This window comes from Phallusia mammillata, chromosome 1 (genome assembly GCF_965637545.1).
Source record: "Phallusia mammillata chromosome 1, kaPhaMamm4.hap1.1, whole genome shotgun sequence".
Lineage (NCBI taxonomy): Eukaryota > Metazoa > Chordata > Ascidiacea > Phlebobranchia > Ascidiidae > Phallusia > Phallusia mammillata.
In genome coordinates this window covers 18,364,534-18,376,200 of record NC_137252.1, presented here as the reverse complement: position 1 = coordinate 18,376,200, position 11,667 = coordinate 18,364,534, and the positions used below count along the sequence as shown (strand labels likewise).

At 47.5% G+C, this 11,667-nt stretch overlaps 61 non-coding genes across 61 annotated transcripts; all 61 read right to left on the bottom strand.

Moving 5' to 3' along the window:
• Window positions 1-35: 35 nt before the first annotated feature.
• Window positions 36-154, bottom strand: LOC145210006 (5S ribosomal RNA). Its single transcript, XR_013855499.1, has one exon. It is a non-coding gene; the product is annotated as a 5S ribosomal RNA (ribosomal RNA).
• Window positions 155-229: 75 nt separating this feature from the next.
• On the bottom strand, window positions 230-348 carry LOC145209965 (5S ribosomal RNA). Its single transcript, XR_013855460.1, has one exon. It is a non-coding gene; the product is annotated as a 5S ribosomal RNA (ribosomal RNA).
• Window positions 349-414: 66 nt separating this feature from the next.
• LOC145210353 (5S ribosomal RNA) lies at window positions 415-533 on the bottom strand. The gene has a single exon (XR_013855823.1). It is a non-coding gene; the product is annotated as a 5S ribosomal RNA (ribosomal RNA).
• A 75-nt stretch (window positions 534-608) lies between these two features.
• Window positions 609-727, bottom strand: LOC145210540 (5S ribosomal RNA). Its single transcript, XR_013856000.1, has one exon. It is a non-coding gene; the product is annotated as a 5S ribosomal RNA (ribosomal RNA).
• Window positions 728-802: 75 nt separating this feature from the next.
• On the bottom strand, window positions 803-921 carry LOC145210278 (5S ribosomal RNA). The gene has a single exon (XR_013855753.1). It is a non-coding gene; the product is annotated as a 5S ribosomal RNA (ribosomal RNA).
• Window positions 922-996: 75 nt separating this feature from the next.
• Window positions 997-1,115, bottom strand: LOC145210135 (5S ribosomal RNA). Its single transcript, XR_013855619.1, has one exon. It is a non-coding gene; the product is annotated as a 5S ribosomal RNA (ribosomal RNA).
• A 67-nt stretch (window positions 1,116-1,182) lies between these two features.
• Window positions 1,183-1,301, bottom strand: LOC145210341 (5S ribosomal RNA). The gene has a single exon (XR_013855812.1). It is a non-coding gene; the product is annotated as a 5S ribosomal RNA (ribosomal RNA).
• Window positions 1,302-1,376: 75 nt separating this feature from the next.
• LOC145209923 (5S ribosomal RNA) lies at window positions 1,377-1,495 on the bottom strand. Its single transcript, XR_013855421.1, has one exon. It is a non-coding gene; the product is annotated as a 5S ribosomal RNA (ribosomal RNA).
• A 75-nt stretch (window positions 1,496-1,570) lies between these two features.
• Window positions 1,571-1,689, bottom strand: LOC145211309 (5S ribosomal RNA). The gene has a single exon (XR_013856614.1). It is a non-coding gene; the product is annotated as a 5S ribosomal RNA (ribosomal RNA).
• Window positions 1,690-1,764: 75 nt separating this feature from the next.
• On the bottom strand, window positions 1,765-1,883 carry LOC145210134 (5S ribosomal RNA). Its single transcript, XR_013855618.1, has one exon. It is a non-coding gene; the product is annotated as a 5S ribosomal RNA (ribosomal RNA).
• A 66-nt stretch (window positions 1,884-1,949) lies between these two features.
• Window positions 1,950-2,068, bottom strand: LOC145210790 (5S ribosomal RNA). Its single transcript, XR_013856233.1, has one exon. It is a non-coding gene; the product is annotated as a 5S ribosomal RNA (ribosomal RNA).
• A 75-nt stretch (window positions 2,069-2,143) lies between these two features.
• Window positions 2,144-2,262, bottom strand: LOC145210005 (5S ribosomal RNA). The gene has a single exon (XR_013855498.1). It is a non-coding gene; the product is annotated as a 5S ribosomal RNA (ribosomal RNA).
• Window positions 2,263-2,337: 75 nt separating this feature from the next.
• LOC145210408 (5S ribosomal RNA) lies at window positions 2,338-2,456 on the bottom strand. Its single transcript, XR_013855875.1, has one exon. It is a non-coding gene; the product is annotated as a 5S ribosomal RNA (ribosomal RNA).
• A 67-nt stretch (window positions 2,457-2,523) lies between these two features.
• On the bottom strand, window positions 2,524-2,642 carry LOC145210329 (5S ribosomal RNA). Its single transcript, XR_013855801.1, has one exon. It is a non-coding gene; the product is annotated as a 5S ribosomal RNA (ribosomal RNA).
• Window positions 2,643-2,717: 75 nt separating this feature from the next.
• LOC145210133 (5S ribosomal RNA) lies at window positions 2,718-2,836 on the bottom strand. The gene has a single exon (XR_013855617.1). It is a non-coding gene; the product is annotated as a 5S ribosomal RNA (ribosomal RNA).
• Window positions 2,837-2,902: 66 nt separating this feature from the next.
• LOC145210308 (5S ribosomal RNA) lies at window positions 2,903-3,021 on the bottom strand. Its single transcript, XR_013855781.1, has one exon. It is a non-coding gene; the product is annotated as a 5S ribosomal RNA (ribosomal RNA).
• A 75-nt stretch (window positions 3,022-3,096) lies between these two features.
• LOC145210132 (5S ribosomal RNA) lies at window positions 3,097-3,215 on the bottom strand. Its single transcript, XR_013855616.1, has one exon. It is a non-coding gene; the product is annotated as a 5S ribosomal RNA (ribosomal RNA).
• Window positions 3,216-3,281: 66 nt separating this feature from the next.
• LOC145210691 (5S ribosomal RNA) lies at window positions 3,282-3,400 on the bottom strand. Its single transcript, XR_013856141.1, has one exon. It is a non-coding gene; the product is annotated as a 5S ribosomal RNA (ribosomal RNA).
• Window positions 3,401-3,475: 75 nt separating this feature from the next.
• On the bottom strand, window positions 3,476-3,594 carry LOC145210004 (5S ribosomal RNA). Its single transcript, XR_013855497.1, has one exon. It is a non-coding gene; the product is annotated as a 5S ribosomal RNA (ribosomal RNA).
• Window positions 3,595-3,669: 75 nt separating this feature from the next.
• Window positions 3,670-3,788, bottom strand: LOC145209964 (5S ribosomal RNA). The gene has a single exon (XR_013855459.1). It is a non-coding gene; the product is annotated as a 5S ribosomal RNA (ribosomal RNA).
• Window positions 3,789-3,855: 67 nt separating this feature from the next.
• On the bottom strand, window positions 3,856-3,974 carry LOC145210318 (5S ribosomal RNA). Its single transcript, XR_013855790.1, has one exon. It is a non-coding gene; the product is annotated as a 5S ribosomal RNA (ribosomal RNA).
• A 75-nt stretch (window positions 3,975-4,049) lies between these two features.
• Window positions 4,050-4,168, bottom strand: LOC145210539 (5S ribosomal RNA). The gene has a single exon (XR_013855999.1). It is a non-coding gene; the product is annotated as a 5S ribosomal RNA (ribosomal RNA).
• Window positions 4,169-4,243: 75 nt separating this feature from the next.
• Window positions 4,244-4,362, bottom strand: LOC145209849 (5S ribosomal RNA). The gene has a single exon (XR_013855352.1). It is a non-coding gene; the product is annotated as a 5S ribosomal RNA (ribosomal RNA).
• Window positions 4,363-4,437: 75 nt separating this feature from the next.
• On the bottom strand, window positions 4,438-4,556 carry LOC145210131 (5S ribosomal RNA). Its single transcript, XR_013855615.1, has one exon. It is a non-coding gene; the product is annotated as a 5S ribosomal RNA (ribosomal RNA).
• Window positions 4,557-4,623: 67 nt separating this feature from the next.
• LOC145210306 (5S ribosomal RNA) lies at window positions 4,624-4,742 on the bottom strand. The gene has a single exon (XR_013855779.1). It is a non-coding gene; the product is annotated as a 5S ribosomal RNA (ribosomal RNA).
• A 70-nt stretch (window positions 4,743-4,812) lies between these two features.
• LOC145210093 (5S ribosomal RNA) lies at window positions 4,813-4,931 on the bottom strand. The gene has a single exon (XR_013855579.1). It is a non-coding gene; the product is annotated as a 5S ribosomal RNA (ribosomal RNA).
• Window positions 4,932-5,006: 75 nt separating this feature from the next.
• LOC145211308 (5S ribosomal RNA) lies at window positions 5,007-5,125 on the bottom strand. Its single transcript, XR_013856613.1, has one exon. It is a non-coding gene; the product is annotated as a 5S ribosomal RNA (ribosomal RNA).
• A 75-nt stretch (window positions 5,126-5,200) lies between these two features.
• Window positions 5,201-5,319, bottom strand: LOC145210226 (5S ribosomal RNA). Its single transcript, XR_013855705.1, has one exon. It is a non-coding gene; the product is annotated as a 5S ribosomal RNA (ribosomal RNA).
• Window positions 5,320-5,391: 72 nt separating this feature from the next.
• LOC145210955 (5S ribosomal RNA) lies at window positions 5,392-5,510 on the bottom strand. The gene has a single exon (XR_013856279.1). It is a non-coding gene; the product is annotated as a 5S ribosomal RNA (ribosomal RNA).
• A 66-nt stretch (window positions 5,511-5,576) lies between these two features.
• LOC145210294 (5S ribosomal RNA) lies at window positions 5,577-5,695 on the bottom strand. Its single transcript, XR_013855768.1, has one exon. It is a non-coding gene; the product is annotated as a 5S ribosomal RNA (ribosomal RNA).
• Window positions 5,696-5,770: 75 nt separating this feature from the next.
• On the bottom strand, window positions 5,771-5,889 carry LOC145209922 (5S ribosomal RNA). Its single transcript, XR_013855420.1, has one exon. It is a non-coding gene; the product is annotated as a 5S ribosomal RNA (ribosomal RNA).
• Window positions 5,890-5,964: 75 nt separating this feature from the next.
• Window positions 5,965-6,083, bottom strand: LOC145211307 (5S ribosomal RNA). The gene has a single exon (XR_013856612.1). It is a non-coding gene; the product is annotated as a 5S ribosomal RNA (ribosomal RNA).
• Window positions 6,084-6,158: 75 nt separating this feature from the next.
• Window positions 6,159-6,277, bottom strand: LOC145210130 (5S ribosomal RNA). Its single transcript, XR_013855614.1, has one exon. It is a non-coding gene; the product is annotated as a 5S ribosomal RNA (ribosomal RNA).
• A 66-nt stretch (window positions 6,278-6,343) lies between these two features.
• On the bottom strand, window positions 6,344-6,462 carry LOC145210690 (5S ribosomal RNA). The gene has a single exon (XR_013856140.1). It is a non-coding gene; the product is annotated as a 5S ribosomal RNA (ribosomal RNA).
• A 75-nt stretch (window positions 6,463-6,537) lies between these two features.
• Window positions 6,538-6,656, bottom strand: LOC145210003 (5S ribosomal RNA). The gene has a single exon (XR_013855496.1). It is a non-coding gene; the product is annotated as a 5S ribosomal RNA (ribosomal RNA).
• Window positions 6,657-6,731: 75 nt separating this feature from the next.
• On the bottom strand, window positions 6,732-6,850 carry LOC145209963 (5S ribosomal RNA). The gene has a single exon (XR_013855458.1). It is a non-coding gene; the product is annotated as a 5S ribosomal RNA (ribosomal RNA).
• A 67-nt stretch (window positions 6,851-6,917) lies between these two features.
• LOC145210283 (5S ribosomal RNA) lies at window positions 6,918-7,036 on the bottom strand. The gene has a single exon (XR_013855757.1). It is a non-coding gene; the product is annotated as a 5S ribosomal RNA (ribosomal RNA).
• Window positions 7,037-7,111: 75 nt separating this feature from the next.
• LOC145210538 (5S ribosomal RNA) lies at window positions 7,112-7,230 on the bottom strand. Its single transcript, XR_013855998.1, has one exon. It is a non-coding gene; the product is annotated as a 5S ribosomal RNA (ribosomal RNA).
• Window positions 7,231-7,305: 75 nt separating this feature from the next.
• Window positions 7,306-7,424, bottom strand: LOC145209848 (5S ribosomal RNA). Its single transcript, XR_013855351.1, has one exon. It is a non-coding gene; the product is annotated as a 5S ribosomal RNA (ribosomal RNA).
• A 75-nt stretch (window positions 7,425-7,499) lies between these two features.
• LOC145210129 (5S ribosomal RNA) lies at window positions 7,500-7,618 on the bottom strand. The gene has a single exon (XR_013855613.1). It is a non-coding gene; the product is annotated as a 5S ribosomal RNA (ribosomal RNA).
• Window positions 7,619-7,684: 66 nt separating this feature from the next.
• Window positions 7,685-7,803, bottom strand: LOC145210307 (5S ribosomal RNA). Its single transcript, XR_013855780.1, has one exon. It is a non-coding gene; the product is annotated as a 5S ribosomal RNA (ribosomal RNA).
• A 75-nt stretch (window positions 7,804-7,878) lies between these two features.
• LOC145209785 (5S ribosomal RNA) lies at window positions 7,879-7,997 on the bottom strand. Its single transcript, XR_013855292.1, has one exon. It is a non-coding gene; the product is annotated as a 5S ribosomal RNA (ribosomal RNA).
• A 75-nt stretch (window positions 7,998-8,072) lies between these two features.
• On the bottom strand, window positions 8,073-8,191 carry LOC145209726 (5S ribosomal RNA). The gene has a single exon (XR_013855238.1). It is a non-coding gene; the product is annotated as a 5S ribosomal RNA (ribosomal RNA).
• A 75-nt stretch (window positions 8,192-8,266) lies between these two features.
• On the bottom strand, window positions 8,267-8,385 carry LOC145209784 (5S ribosomal RNA). The gene has a single exon (XR_013855291.1). It is a non-coding gene; the product is annotated as a 5S ribosomal RNA (ribosomal RNA).
• A 75-nt stretch (window positions 8,386-8,460) lies between these two features.
• Window positions 8,461-8,579, bottom strand: LOC145209962 (5S ribosomal RNA). The gene has a single exon (XR_013855457.1). It is a non-coding gene; the product is annotated as a 5S ribosomal RNA (ribosomal RNA).
• Window positions 8,580-8,646: 67 nt separating this feature from the next.
• Window positions 8,647-8,765, bottom strand: LOC145210271 (5S ribosomal RNA). Its single transcript, XR_013855746.1, has one exon. It is a non-coding gene; the product is annotated as a 5S ribosomal RNA (ribosomal RNA).
• Window positions 8,766-8,840: 75 nt separating this feature from the next.
• On the bottom strand, window positions 8,841-8,958 carry LOC145210658 (5S ribosomal RNA). The gene has a single exon (XR_013856110.1). It is a non-coding gene; the product is annotated as a 5S ribosomal RNA (ribosomal RNA).
• Window positions 8,959-9,033: 75 nt separating this feature from the next.
• On the bottom strand, window positions 9,034-9,152 carry LOC145211305 (5S ribosomal RNA). The gene has a single exon (XR_013856610.1). It is a non-coding gene; the product is annotated as a 5S ribosomal RNA (ribosomal RNA).
• A 75-nt stretch (window positions 9,153-9,227) lies between these two features.
• On the bottom strand, window positions 9,228-9,346 carry LOC145211304 (5S ribosomal RNA). The gene has a single exon (XR_013856609.1). It is a non-coding gene; the product is annotated as a 5S ribosomal RNA (ribosomal RNA).
• Window positions 9,347-9,421: 75 nt separating this feature from the next.
• LOC145209782 (5S ribosomal RNA) lies at window positions 9,422-9,540 on the bottom strand. Its single transcript, XR_013855290.1, has one exon. It is a non-coding gene; the product is annotated as a 5S ribosomal RNA (ribosomal RNA).
• A 75-nt stretch (window positions 9,541-9,615) lies between these two features.
• Window positions 9,616-9,734, bottom strand: LOC145210225 (5S ribosomal RNA). Its single transcript, XR_013855704.1, has one exon. It is a non-coding gene; the product is annotated as a 5S ribosomal RNA (ribosomal RNA).
• Window positions 9,735-9,800: 66 nt separating this feature from the next.
• LOC145210258 (5S ribosomal RNA) lies at window positions 9,801-9,919 on the bottom strand. The gene has a single exon (XR_013855734.1). It is a non-coding gene; the product is annotated as a 5S ribosomal RNA (ribosomal RNA).
• Window positions 9,920-9,989: 70 nt separating this feature from the next.
• LOC145211303 (5S ribosomal RNA) lies at window positions 9,990-10,108 on the bottom strand. The gene has a single exon (XR_013856608.1). It is a non-coding gene; the product is annotated as a 5S ribosomal RNA (ribosomal RNA).
• Window positions 10,109-10,183: 75 nt separating this feature from the next.
• Window positions 10,184-10,302, bottom strand: LOC145210160 (5S ribosomal RNA). Its single transcript, XR_013855642.1, has one exon. It is a non-coding gene; the product is annotated as a 5S ribosomal RNA (ribosomal RNA).
• A 75-nt stretch (window positions 10,303-10,377) lies between these two features.
• Window positions 10,378-10,496, bottom strand: LOC145209780 (5S ribosomal RNA). The gene has a single exon (XR_013855288.1). It is a non-coding gene; the product is annotated as a 5S ribosomal RNA (ribosomal RNA).
• A 75-nt stretch (window positions 10,497-10,571) lies between these two features.
• Window positions 10,572-10,690, bottom strand: LOC145211302 (5S ribosomal RNA). Its single transcript, XR_013856607.1, has one exon. It is a non-coding gene; the product is annotated as a 5S ribosomal RNA (ribosomal RNA).
• A 75-nt stretch (window positions 10,691-10,765) lies between these two features.
• LOC145209779 (5S ribosomal RNA) lies at window positions 10,766-10,884 on the bottom strand. The gene has a single exon (XR_013855287.1). It is a non-coding gene; the product is annotated as a 5S ribosomal RNA (ribosomal RNA).
• A 75-nt stretch (window positions 10,885-10,959) lies between these two features.
• On the bottom strand, window positions 10,960-11,078 carry LOC145209959 (5S ribosomal RNA). Its single transcript, XR_013855455.1, has one exon. It is a non-coding gene; the product is annotated as a 5S ribosomal RNA (ribosomal RNA).
• Window positions 11,079-11,145: 67 nt separating this feature from the next.
• Window positions 11,146-11,264, bottom strand: LOC145210246 (5S ribosomal RNA). The gene has a single exon (XR_013855723.1). It is a non-coding gene; the product is annotated as a 5S ribosomal RNA (ribosomal RNA).
• Window positions 11,265-11,339: 75 nt separating this feature from the next.
• LOC145210657 (5S ribosomal RNA) lies at window positions 11,340-11,457 on the bottom strand. Its single transcript, XR_013856109.1, has one exon. It is a non-coding gene; the product is annotated as a 5S ribosomal RNA (ribosomal RNA).
• Window positions 11,458-11,532: 75 nt separating this feature from the next.
• Window positions 11,533-11,651, bottom strand: LOC145211301 (5S ribosomal RNA). Its single transcript, XR_013856606.1, has one exon. It is a non-coding gene; the product is annotated as a 5S ribosomal RNA (ribosomal RNA).
• Between the last annotated feature and the right edge of the window lie 16 nt (window positions 11,652-11,667).

Below are 11,667 nucleotides of genomic sequence, written 5' to 3'. Positions count from 1 at the left end.
TCGGATTGTGGAGCACTAAAAACAAAACAAAAAAGTGACTACAACACCTGGTATTCCTAGGCGGTCACCCATCCAAGTACTGACCAAGCCCGAGGCTGCTTAACTTCCGAGATCGAACGAGATCGGGTGCTTTCAACCTGGTGTGGTCGTAGTCCACAACGTCAATGCAAATTCAAACTTTGAGCGATACGCCCTCGGATTGTGAAGCACTAAAAACAAAACAAAAAAGTGACTACAACACTTGGTATTCCTAGGCGGTCACCCATCCAAGTACTGATCAAGCCCGAGGTTGCTTAACTTCCGAGATCGAACGAGATCGGGTGCTTTCAACCTGGTGTGGTCGTAGACCACAACCTCCCTCCAAATTCAAACTTTGATCGATGCGACCTCGGTTTCTCATGCACTAAAAAAATGAGACTACAACACTTGGTATTCCTAGGCGGTCACCCATCCAAGTACTGACCAAGCCCGAGGTTGCTTAACTTCCGAGATCGAACGAGATCGGGTGCTTTCAACCTGGTGTGGTCGTAGTCCACAACGTCAATGCAAATTCAAACTTTGAGCGATACGACCTCGGATTGTGGAGCACTAAAAACAAAACAAAAAAGCGACTAAAACACTTGGTATTCCTAGGCGGTCACCCATCCAAGTACTGACCAAGCCCGAGGCTGCTTAACTTCCGAGATCGAACGAGATCGGGTGCTTTCAACCTGGTGTGGTCGTAGTCCACAACGTCAATGCAAATTCAAACTTTGAGCGATAAGCCCTCGGATTGTGAAGCACTAAAAACAAAACAAAAAAGTGACTACAACACTTGGTATTCCTAGGCGGTCACCCATCCAAGTACTGACCAAGCCCGAGATTGCTTAACATCCGAGATCGAACGAGATCGGGTGCTTTCAACCTGGTGTGGTCGTAGTCCAGAGCGTCTCTGCAAATTCAAACTTTGGGCGATACGACCTCGGATTGTGGAGCACTAAAAACAAAACAAAAAAGTGACTACAACACTTGGTATTCCTAGGCGGTCACCTATCCAAGTACTGACCAAGCCCGAGGTTGCTTAACTTCCGAGATCGAACGAGATCGGGTGCTTTCAACCTGGTGTGGTCGTAGTCCACAACCTGCCTCCAATTTCAAACTTTGATCGATGCGACCTCGGTTTCTCATGCACTAAAAAAAACGAGACTACAACACTTGGTATTCCTAGGCGGTCACCCATCCAAGTACTGACCAAGCCCGAGGTTGCTTAACTTCCGAGATCGAACGAGATCGGGTGCTTTCAACCTGGTGTGGTCGTAGTCCACAACGTCAATGCAAATTCAAACTTTGAGCGATACGACCTCGGATTGTGGAGCACTAAAAACAAAACAAAAAAGCGACTACAACACTTGGTATTCCTAGGCGGTCACCCATCCAAGTACTGACCAAGCCCGAGGCTGCTTAACTTCCGAGATCGAACGAGATCGGGTGCTTTCAACCTGGTGTGGTCGTAGTCCACAACGTCAATGCAAATTCAAACTTTGAGCGATACGCCCTCGGATTGTGGAGCACTAAAAACAAAACAAAAAAGTGACTACAACACTTGGTATTCCTAGGCGGTCACCCATCCAAGTACTGACCAAGCCCGAGGTTGCTTAACTTCCGAGATCGAACGAGATCGGGTGCTTTCAACCTGGTGTGGTCGTAGTCCAGAACGTCGCTGCAAATTCAAACTTTGGGCGATACGACCTCGGATTGTGGAGCACTAAAAACAAAACAAAAAAGTGACTACAACACTTGGTATTCCTAGGCGGTCACCTATCCAAGTACTGACCAAGCCCGAGGTTGCTTAACTTCCGAGATCGAACGAGATCGGGTGCTTTCAACCTGGTGTGGTCGTAGTCCACAACCTCCCTCCAATTTCAAACTTTGATCGATGCGACCTCGGTTTCTCATTCACTAAAAAAACGAGACTACAACACTTGGTATTCCTAGGCGGTCACCCATCCAAGCACTGACCAAGCCGGAGGTTGCTGAACTTCCGAGATCGAACGAGATCGGGTGCTTTCAACCTGGTGTGGTCGTAGTCCACAACGTCAATGCAAATTCAAACTTTGAGCGATACGCCCTCGGATTGTGGAGCACTAAAAACAAAACAAAAAAGTGACTACAACACCTGGTATTCCTAGGCGGTCACCCATCCAAGTACTGACCAAGCCCGAGGCTGCTTAACTTCCGAGATCGAACGAGATCGGGTGCTTTCAACCTGGTGTGGTCGTAGTCCACAACGTCAATGCAAATTCAAACTTTGAGCGATACGCCCTCGGATTGTGAAGCACTAAAAACAAAACAAAAAAGTGACTACAACACTTGGTATTCCTAGGCGGTCACCCATCCAAGTACTGATCAAGCCCGAGGGTGCTTAACTTCCGAGATCGAACGAGATCGGGTGCTTTCAACCTGGTGTGGTCGTAGACCACAACCTCCCTCCAAATTCAAACTTTGATCGATGCGACCTCGGTTTCTCATGCACTAAAAAAAATGAGACTACAACACTTGGTATTCCTAGGCGGTCACCCATCCAAGTACTGACCAAGCCCGAGGTTGCTTAACTTCCGAGATCGAACGAGATCGGGTGCTTTCAACCTGGTGTGGTCGTAGTCCACAACGTCAATGCAAATTCAAACTTTGAGCGATACGACCTCGGATTGTGGAGCACTAAAAACAAAACAAAAAAGTGACTACAACACTTGGTATTCCTAGGCGGTCACCTATCCAAGTACTGACCAAGCCCGAGGTTGCTTAACTTCCGAGATCGAACGAGATCGGGTGCTTTCAACCTGGTGTGGTCGTAGTCCACAACCTCCCTCCAATTTCAAACTTTGATCGATGCGACCTCGGTTTCTCATGCACTAAAAAAACGAGACTACAACACTTGGTATTCCTAGGCGGTCACCCATCCAAGTACTGACCAAGCCGGAGGTTGCTTAACTTCCGAGATCGAACGAGATCGGGTGCTTTCAACCTGGTGTGGTCGTAGTCCACAACGTCAATGCAAATTCAAACTTTGAGCGATACGACCTCGGATTGTGGAGCACTAAAAACAAAACAAAAAAGTGACTACAACACTTGGTATTCCTAGGCGGTCACCTATCCAAGTACTGACCAAGCCCGAGGTTGCTTAACTTCCGAGATCGAACGAGATCGGGTGCTTTCAACCTGGTGTGGTCGTAGTCCACAACCTCCCTCCAATTTCAAACTTTGATCGATGCGACCTCGGTTTCTCATGCACTAAAAAAACGAGACTACAACACTTGGTATTCCTAGGCGGTCACCCATCCAAGTACTGACCAAGCCGGAGGTTGCTGAACTTCCGAGATCGAACGAGATCGGGTGCTTTCAACCTGGTGTGGTCGTAGTCCACAACGTCAATGCAAATTCAAACTTTGAGCGATACGCCCTAGGATTGTGGAGCACTAAAAACAAAACAAAAAAGTGACTACAACACCTGGTATTCCTAGGCGGTCACCCATCCAAGTACTGACCAAGCCCGAGGCTGCTTAACTTCCGAGATCGAACGAGATCGGGTGCTTTCAACCTGGTGTGGTCGTAGTCCACAACGTCAATGCAAATTCAAACTTTGAGCGATACGCCCTCGGATTGTGAAGCACTAAAAACAAAACAAAAAAGTGACTACAACACTTGGTATTCCTAGGCGGTCACCCATCCAAGTACTGATCAAGCCCGAGGTTGCTTAACTTCCGAGATCGAACGAGATCGGGTGCTTTCAACCTGGTGTGGTCGTAGACCACAACCTCCCTCCAAATTCAAACTTTGATCGATGCGACCTCGGTTTCTCATGCACTAAAAAAAATGAGACTACAACACTTGGTATTCCTAGGCGGTCACCCATCCAAGTACTGACCAAGCCCGAGGTTGCTTAACTTCCGAGATCGAACGAGATCGGGTGCTTTCAACCTGGTGTGGTCGTAGTCCACAACGTCAATGCAAATTCAAACTTTGAGCGATACGACCTCGGATTGTGGAGCACTAAAAACAAAACAAAAAAGCGACTAAAACACTTGGTATTCCTAGGCGGTCACCCATCCAAGTACTGACCAAGCCCGAGGCTGCTTAACTTCCGAGATCGAACGAGATCGGGTGCTTTCAACCTGGTGTGGTCGTAGTCCACAACGTCAATGCAAATTCAAACTTTGAGCGATAAGCCCTCGGATTGTGAAGCACTAAAAACAAAACAAAAAAGTGACTACAACACTTGGTATTCCTAGGCGGTCACCCATCCAAGTACTGACCAAGCCCGAGATTGCTTAACTTCCGAGATCGAACGAGATCGGGTGCTTTCAACCTGGTGTGGTCGTAGTCCAGAGCGTCTCTGCAAATTCAAACTTTGGGCGATACGACCTCGGATTGTGGAGCACTAAAAACAAAACAAAAAAGTGACTACAACACTTGGTATTCCTAGGCGGTCACCTATCCAAGTACTGACCAAGCCCGAGGTTGCTTAACTTCCGAGATCGAACGAGATCGGGTGCTTTCAACCTGGTGTGGTCGTAGTCCACAACCTGCCTCCAATTTCAAACTTTGATCGATGCGACCTCGGTTTCTCATGCACTAAAAAAAACGAGACTACAACACTTGGTATTCCTAGGCGGTCACCCATCCAAGTACTGACCAAGCCCGAGGTTGCTTAACTTCCGAGATCGAACGAGATCGGGTGCTTTCAACCTGGTGTGGTCGTAGTCCATAACGTCAATGCAAATTCAAAGTTTGAGCGATACGACCTCGGATTGTGGAGCACTAAAAACAAAAAAGTGACTACAACACTTGGTATTCCTAGGCGGTCACCCATCCAAGTACTGACCAAGACCGAGGTTGCTTAACTTCCGAGATCGAACGAGATCGGGTGCTTTCAACCTGGTGTGGTCGTAGTCCACAACGTCAATGCAAATTGAAACTTTGATTGATACGACCTCGGATTGTGGAGCACTAAAAACAAAACAAAAAAGTGACTACAACACTTGGTATTCCTAGGCGGTCACCCATCCAAGTACTGACCAAGCCCGAGGTTGCTTAACTTCCGAGATCGAACGAGATCGGGTGCTTTCAACCTGGTGTGGTCGTAGTCCACAACGTCTCTGCAAATTCAAACTTTGGGCGATACGACCTCGGATTGTGGAGCACTAAAAACAAAACAAAAAAGTGACTACAACACTTGGTATTTCTAAGCGGTCACCCATCCAAGTACTGACCAAGCCCGAGGTTGCTTAACTTCCGAGATCGAACGAGATCGGGTGCTTTCAACCTGGTGTGGTCGTAGTCCACAACGTCAATGCAAATTCAAACTTTGATCGATACGACCTCGGATTGTGGAGCACTGAAAAAACAAAAAAGTGACTACAACACTTGGTATTCCTAGGAGGTCACCCATCCAAGTACTGACCAAGCCCGAGGTTGCTTAACTTCCGAGATCGAACGAGATCGGGTGCTTTCAACCTGGTGTGGTCGTAGTCCACAACCTCCTTGCAAATTCAAACTTTGATCGAAGCGACCTCGGTTTCTCATGCACTAAAAAAACGAGACTACAACACTTGGTATTCCTAGGCGGTCACCCATCCAAGTACTGACCAAGCCCGAGGTTGCTTAACTTCCGAGATCGAACGAGATCGGGTGCTTTCAACCTGGTGTGGTCGTAGTCCACAACGTCAATGCAAATTCAAACTTTGAGCGATACGACCTCGGATTGTGGAGCACTAAAAACAAAACAAAAAAGCGACTACAACACTTGGTATTCCTAGGCGGTCACCCATCCAAGTACTGACCAAGCCCGAGGCTGCTTAACTTCCGAGATCGAACGAGATCGGGTGCTTTCAACCTGGTGTGGTCGTAGTCCACAACGTCAATGCAAATTCAAACTTTGAGCGATACGCCCTCGGATTGTGGAGCACTAAAAACAAAACAAAAAAGTGACTACAACACTTGGTATTCCTAGGCGGTCACCCATCCAAGTACTGACCAAGCCCGAGGTTGCTTAACTTCCGAGATCGAACGAGATCGGGTGCTTTCAACCTGGTGTGGTCGTAGTCCAGAACGTCGCTGCAAATTCAAACTTTGGGCGATACGACCTCGGATTGTGGAGCACTAAAAACAAAACAAAAAAGTGACTACAACACTTGGTATTCCTAGGCGGTCACCTATCCAAGTACTGACCAAGCCCGAGGTTGCTTAACTTCCGAGATCGAACGAGATCGGGTGCTTTCAACCTGGTGTGGTCGTAGTCCACAACCTCCCTCCAAATTCAAACTTTGATCGATGCGACCTCGGTTTCTCATGCACTAAAAAAACGAGACTACAACACTTGGTATTCCTAGGCGGTCACCCATCCAAGTACTGACCAAGCCGGAGGTTGCTGAACTTCCGAGATCGAACGAGATCGGGTGCTTTCAACCTGGTGTGGTCGTAGTCCACAACGTCAATGCAAATTCAAACTTTGAGCGATACGCCCTCGGATTGTGGAGCACTAAAAACAAAACAAAAAAGTGACTACAACACCTGGTATTCCTAGGCGGTCACCCATCCAAGTACTGACCAAGCCCGAGGCTGCTTAACTTCCGAGATCGAACGAGATCGGGTGCTTTCAACCTGGTGTGGTCGTAGTCCACAACGTCAATGCAAATTCAAACTTTGAGCGATACGCCCTCGGATTGTGAAGCACTAAAAACAAAACAAAAAAGTGACTACAACACTTGGTATTCCTAGGCGGTCACCCATCCAAGTACTGATCAAGCCCGAGGTTGCTTAACTTCCGAGATCGAACGAGATCGGGTGCTTTCAACCTGGTGTGGTCGTAGACCACAACCTCCCTCCAAATTCAAACTTTGATCGATGCGACCTCGGTTTCTCATGCACTAAAAAAAATGAGACTACAACACTTGGTATTCCTAGGCGGTCACCCATCCAAGTACTGACCAAGCCCGAGGTTGCTTAACTTCCGAGATCGAACGAGATCGGGTGCTTTCAACCTGGTGTGGTCGTAGTCCACAACGTCAATGCAAATTCAAACTTTGAGCGATACGACCTCGGATTGTGGAGCACTAAAAACAAAACAAAAAAGCGACTAAAACACTTGGTATTCCTAGGCGGTCACCCATCCAAGTACTGACCAAGCCCGAGGCTGCTTAACTTCCGAGATCGAACGAGATCGGGTGCTTTCAACCTGGTGTGGTCGTAGTCCACAACGTCAATGCAAATTCAAACTTTGAGCGATAAGCCCTCGGATTGTGAAGCACTAAAAACAAAACAAAAAAGTGACTACAACACTTGGTATTCCTAGGCGGTCACCCATCCAAGTACTGACCAAGCCCGAGATTGCTTAACTTCCGAGATCGAACGAGATCGGGTGCTTTCAACCTGGTGTGGTCGTAGTCCAGAGCGTCTCTGCAAATTCAAACTTTGGGCGATACGACCTCGGATTGTGGAGCACTAAAAACAAAACAAAAAAGTGACTACAACACTTGGTATTCCTAGGCGGTCACCTATCCAAGTACTGACCAAGCCCGAGGTTGCTTAACTTCCGAGATCGAACGAGATCGGGTGCTTTCAACCTGGTGTGGTCGTAGTCCACAACCTGCCTCCAATTTCAAACTTTGATCGATGCGACCTCGGTTTCTCATGCACTAAAAAAACGAGACTACAACACTTGGTATTCCTAGGCGGTCACCCATCCAAGTACTGACCAAGCCGGAGGTTGCTTAACTTCCGAGATCGAACGAGATCGGGTGCTTTCAACCTGGTGTGGTCGTAGTCCACAACGTCAATGCAAATTCAAACTTTGAGCGATACGCCCTCGGATTGTGGAGCACTAAAAACAAAACAAAAAAGTGACTACAACACTTGGTATTCCTAGGCGGTCACCCATCCAAGTACTGACCAAGCCCGAGGCTGCTTAACTTCCGAGATCGAACGAGATCGGGTGCTTTCAACCTGGTGTGGTCGTAGTCCACAACGTCAATGCAAATTCAAACTTTGAGCGATACGCCCTCGGATTGTGAAGCACTGAAAACAAAACAAAAAAGTGACTACAACACTTGGTATTCCTAGGCGGTCACCCATCCAAGTACTGATCAAGCCCGAGGTTGCTTAACTTCCGAGATCGAACGAGATCGGGTGCTTTCAACCTGGTGTGGTCGTAGTCCACAACGTCAATGCAAATTCAAACTTTGAGCGATACGCCCTCGGATTGTGGAGCACTAAAAACAAAACAAAAAAGTGACTACAACACTTGGTATTCCTAGGCGGTCACCCATCCAAGTACTGACCAAGCCCGAGGCTGCTTAACTTCCGAGATCGAACGAGATCGGGTGCTTTCAACCTGGTGTGGTCGTAGTCCACAACGTCAATGCAAATTCAAACTTTGAGCGATACGCCCTCGGATTGTGAAGCACTGAAAACAAAACAAAAAAGTGACTACAACACTTGGTATTCCTAGGCGGTCACCCATCCAAGTACTGATCAAGCCCGAGGTTGCTTAACTTCCGAGATCGAACGAGATCGGGTGCTTTCAACCTGGTGTGGTCGTAGACCACAACCTCCCTCCAAATTCAAACTTTGATCGATGCGACCTCGGTTTCACATGCACTAAAAAAACTGAGACTACAACACTTGGTATTCCTAGGCGGTCACCCATCCAAGTACTGACCAAGCCCGAGGTTGCTTAACTTCCGAGATCGAACGAGATCGGGTGCTTTCAACCTGGTGTGGTCGTAGTCCATAACGTCCATGCAAATTCAAAGTTTGAGCGATACGACCTCGGATTGTGGAGCACTAAAAACAAAACAAAAAAGTGACTACAACACTTGGTATTCCTAGGCGGTCACCCATCCAAGTACTGACCAAGCCCGAGGTTGCTTAACTTCCGAGATCGAACGAGATCGGTGGTTTCAACCTGGTGTGGTCGTAGTCCAGAACGTCAATGCAAATTCAAACTTTGATCGATACGACCTCGGATTGTCGAGCACTAAAAACAAAACAAAAAAGTGACTACAACACTTGGTATTCCTAGGCGGTCACCCATCCAAGTACTGACCAAGCCCGAGGTTGCTTAACTTCCGAGATCGAACGAGATCGGGTGCTTTCAACCTGGTGTGGTCGTAGTCCATAACGTCAATGCAAATTCAAAGTTTGAGCGATACGACCTCGAATTGTGGAGCACTAAAAACAAAACAAAAAAGTGACTACAACACTTGGTATTCCTAGGCGGTCACCCATCCAAGTACTGACCAAGCCCGAGGTTGCTTAACTTCCGAGATCGAACGAGATCGGGTGCTTTCAACCTGGTGTGGTCGTAGTCCACAACGTCAATGCAAATTGAAACTTTGATCGATACGACCTCGGATTGTGGAGCACTAAAAACAAAACAAAAAAGTGACTACAACACTTGGTATTCCTAGGCGGTCACCCATCCAAGTACTGACCAAGCCCGAGGCTGCTTAACTTCCGAGATCGAACGAGATCGGGTGCTTTCAACCTGGTGTGGTCGTAGTCCACAACGTCTCTGCAAATTCAAACTTTGGGCGATACGACCTCGGATTGTGGAGCACTAAAAACAAAACAAAAAAGTGACTACAACACTTGGTATTTCTAAGCGGTCACCCATCCAAGTACTGACCAAGCCCGAGGTTGCTTAACTTCCGAGATCGAACGAGATCGGGTGCTTTCAACCTGGTGTGGTCGTAGTCCACAACCTCTCTGCAAATTCAAACTTTGATCGAAGCGACCTCGGTTTCTCATGCACTAAAAAAACGAGACTACAACACTTGGTATTCCTAGGCGGTCACCCATCCAAGTACTGACCAAGCCCGAGGTTGCTTAACTTCCGAGATCGAACGAGATCGGGTGCTTTCAACCTGGTGTGGTCGTAGTCCATAACGTCAATGCAAATTCAAAGTTTGAGCGATACGACCTCGGATTGTGGAGCACTAAAAACAAAAAAGTGACTACAACACTTGGTATTCCTAGGCGGTCACCCATCCAAGTACTGACCAAGCCCGAGGTTGCTTAACTTCCGAGATCGAACGAGATCGGGTGCTTTCAACCTGGTGTGGTCGTAGTCCACAACGTCAATGCAAATTGAAACTTTGATCGATACGACCTCGGATTGTGGAGCACTAAAAACAAAACAAAAAAGTGACTACAACACTTGGTATTCCTAGGCGGTCACCCATCCAAGTACTGACCAAGCCCGAGGTTGCTTAACTTCCGAGATCGAACGAGATCGGGTTCTTTCAACCTGGTGTGGTCGTAGTCCAGAACGTTTCTGCAAATTCAAACTTTGGGCGATACGCCCTCGGATTGTGGAGCACTAAAAACAAAACAAAAAAGTGACTACAACACTTGGTATTCCTAGGCGGTCACCCATCCAAGTACTGACCAAGCCCGAGGCTGCTTAACTTCCGAGATCGAACGAGATCGGGTGCTTTCAACCTGGTGTGGTCGTAGTCCACAACGTCAATGCAAATTCAAACTTTGATCGATACGACCTCGGATTGTGGAGCACTAAAAACAAAACAAAAAAGTGACTACAACACTTGGTATTCCTAGGCGGTCACCCATCCAAGTACTGACCAAGCCCGAGGTTGCTTAACTTCCGAGATCGAACGAGATCGGGTGCTTTCAACCTGGTGTGGTCGTAGTCCACAACGTCAATGCAAATTCAAACTTTGAGCGATACGCCCTCGGATTGTGGAGCACTAAAAACAAAACAAAAAAGTGACTACAACACTTGGTATTCCTAGGCGGTCACCCATCCAAGTACTGACCAAGCCCGAGGCTGCTTAACTTCCGAGATCGAACGAGATCGGGTGCTTTCAACCTGGTGTGGTCGTAGTCCACAACGTCAATGCAAATTCAAACTTTGAGCGATACGCCCTCGGATTGTGAAGCACTGAAAACAAAACAAAAAAGTGACTACAACACTTGGTATTCCTAGGCGGTCACCCATCCAAGTACTGATCAAGCCCGAGGTTGCTTAACTTCCGAGATCGAACGAGATCGGGTGCTTTCAACCTGGTGTGGTCGTAGACCACAACCTCCCTCCAAATTCAAACTTTGATCGATGCGACCTCGGTTTCACATGCACTAAAAAAACTGAGACTACAACACTTGGTATTCCTAGGCGGTCACCCATCCAAGTACTGACCAAGCCCGAGGTTGCTTAACTTCCGAGATCGAACGAGATCGGGTGCTTTCAACCTGGTGTGGTCGTAGTCCATAACGTCCATGCAAATTCAAAGTTTGAGCGATACGACCTCGGATTGTGGAGCACTAAAAACAAAACAAAAAAGTGACTACAACACTTGGTATTCCTAGGCGGTCACCCATCCAAGTACTGACCAAGCCCGAGGTTGCTTAACTTCCGAGATCGAACGAGATCGGTGGTTTCAACCTGGTGTGGTCGTAGTCCAGAACGTCAATGCAAATTCAAACTTTGATCGATACGACCTCGGATTGTCGAGCACTAAAAACAAAACAAAAAAGTGACTACAACACTTGGTATTCCTAGGCGGTCACCCATCCAAGTACTGACCAAGCCCGAGGTTGCTTAACTTCCGAGATCGAACGAGATCGGGTGCTTTCAACCTGGTGTGGTCGTAGTCCATAACGTCAATGCAA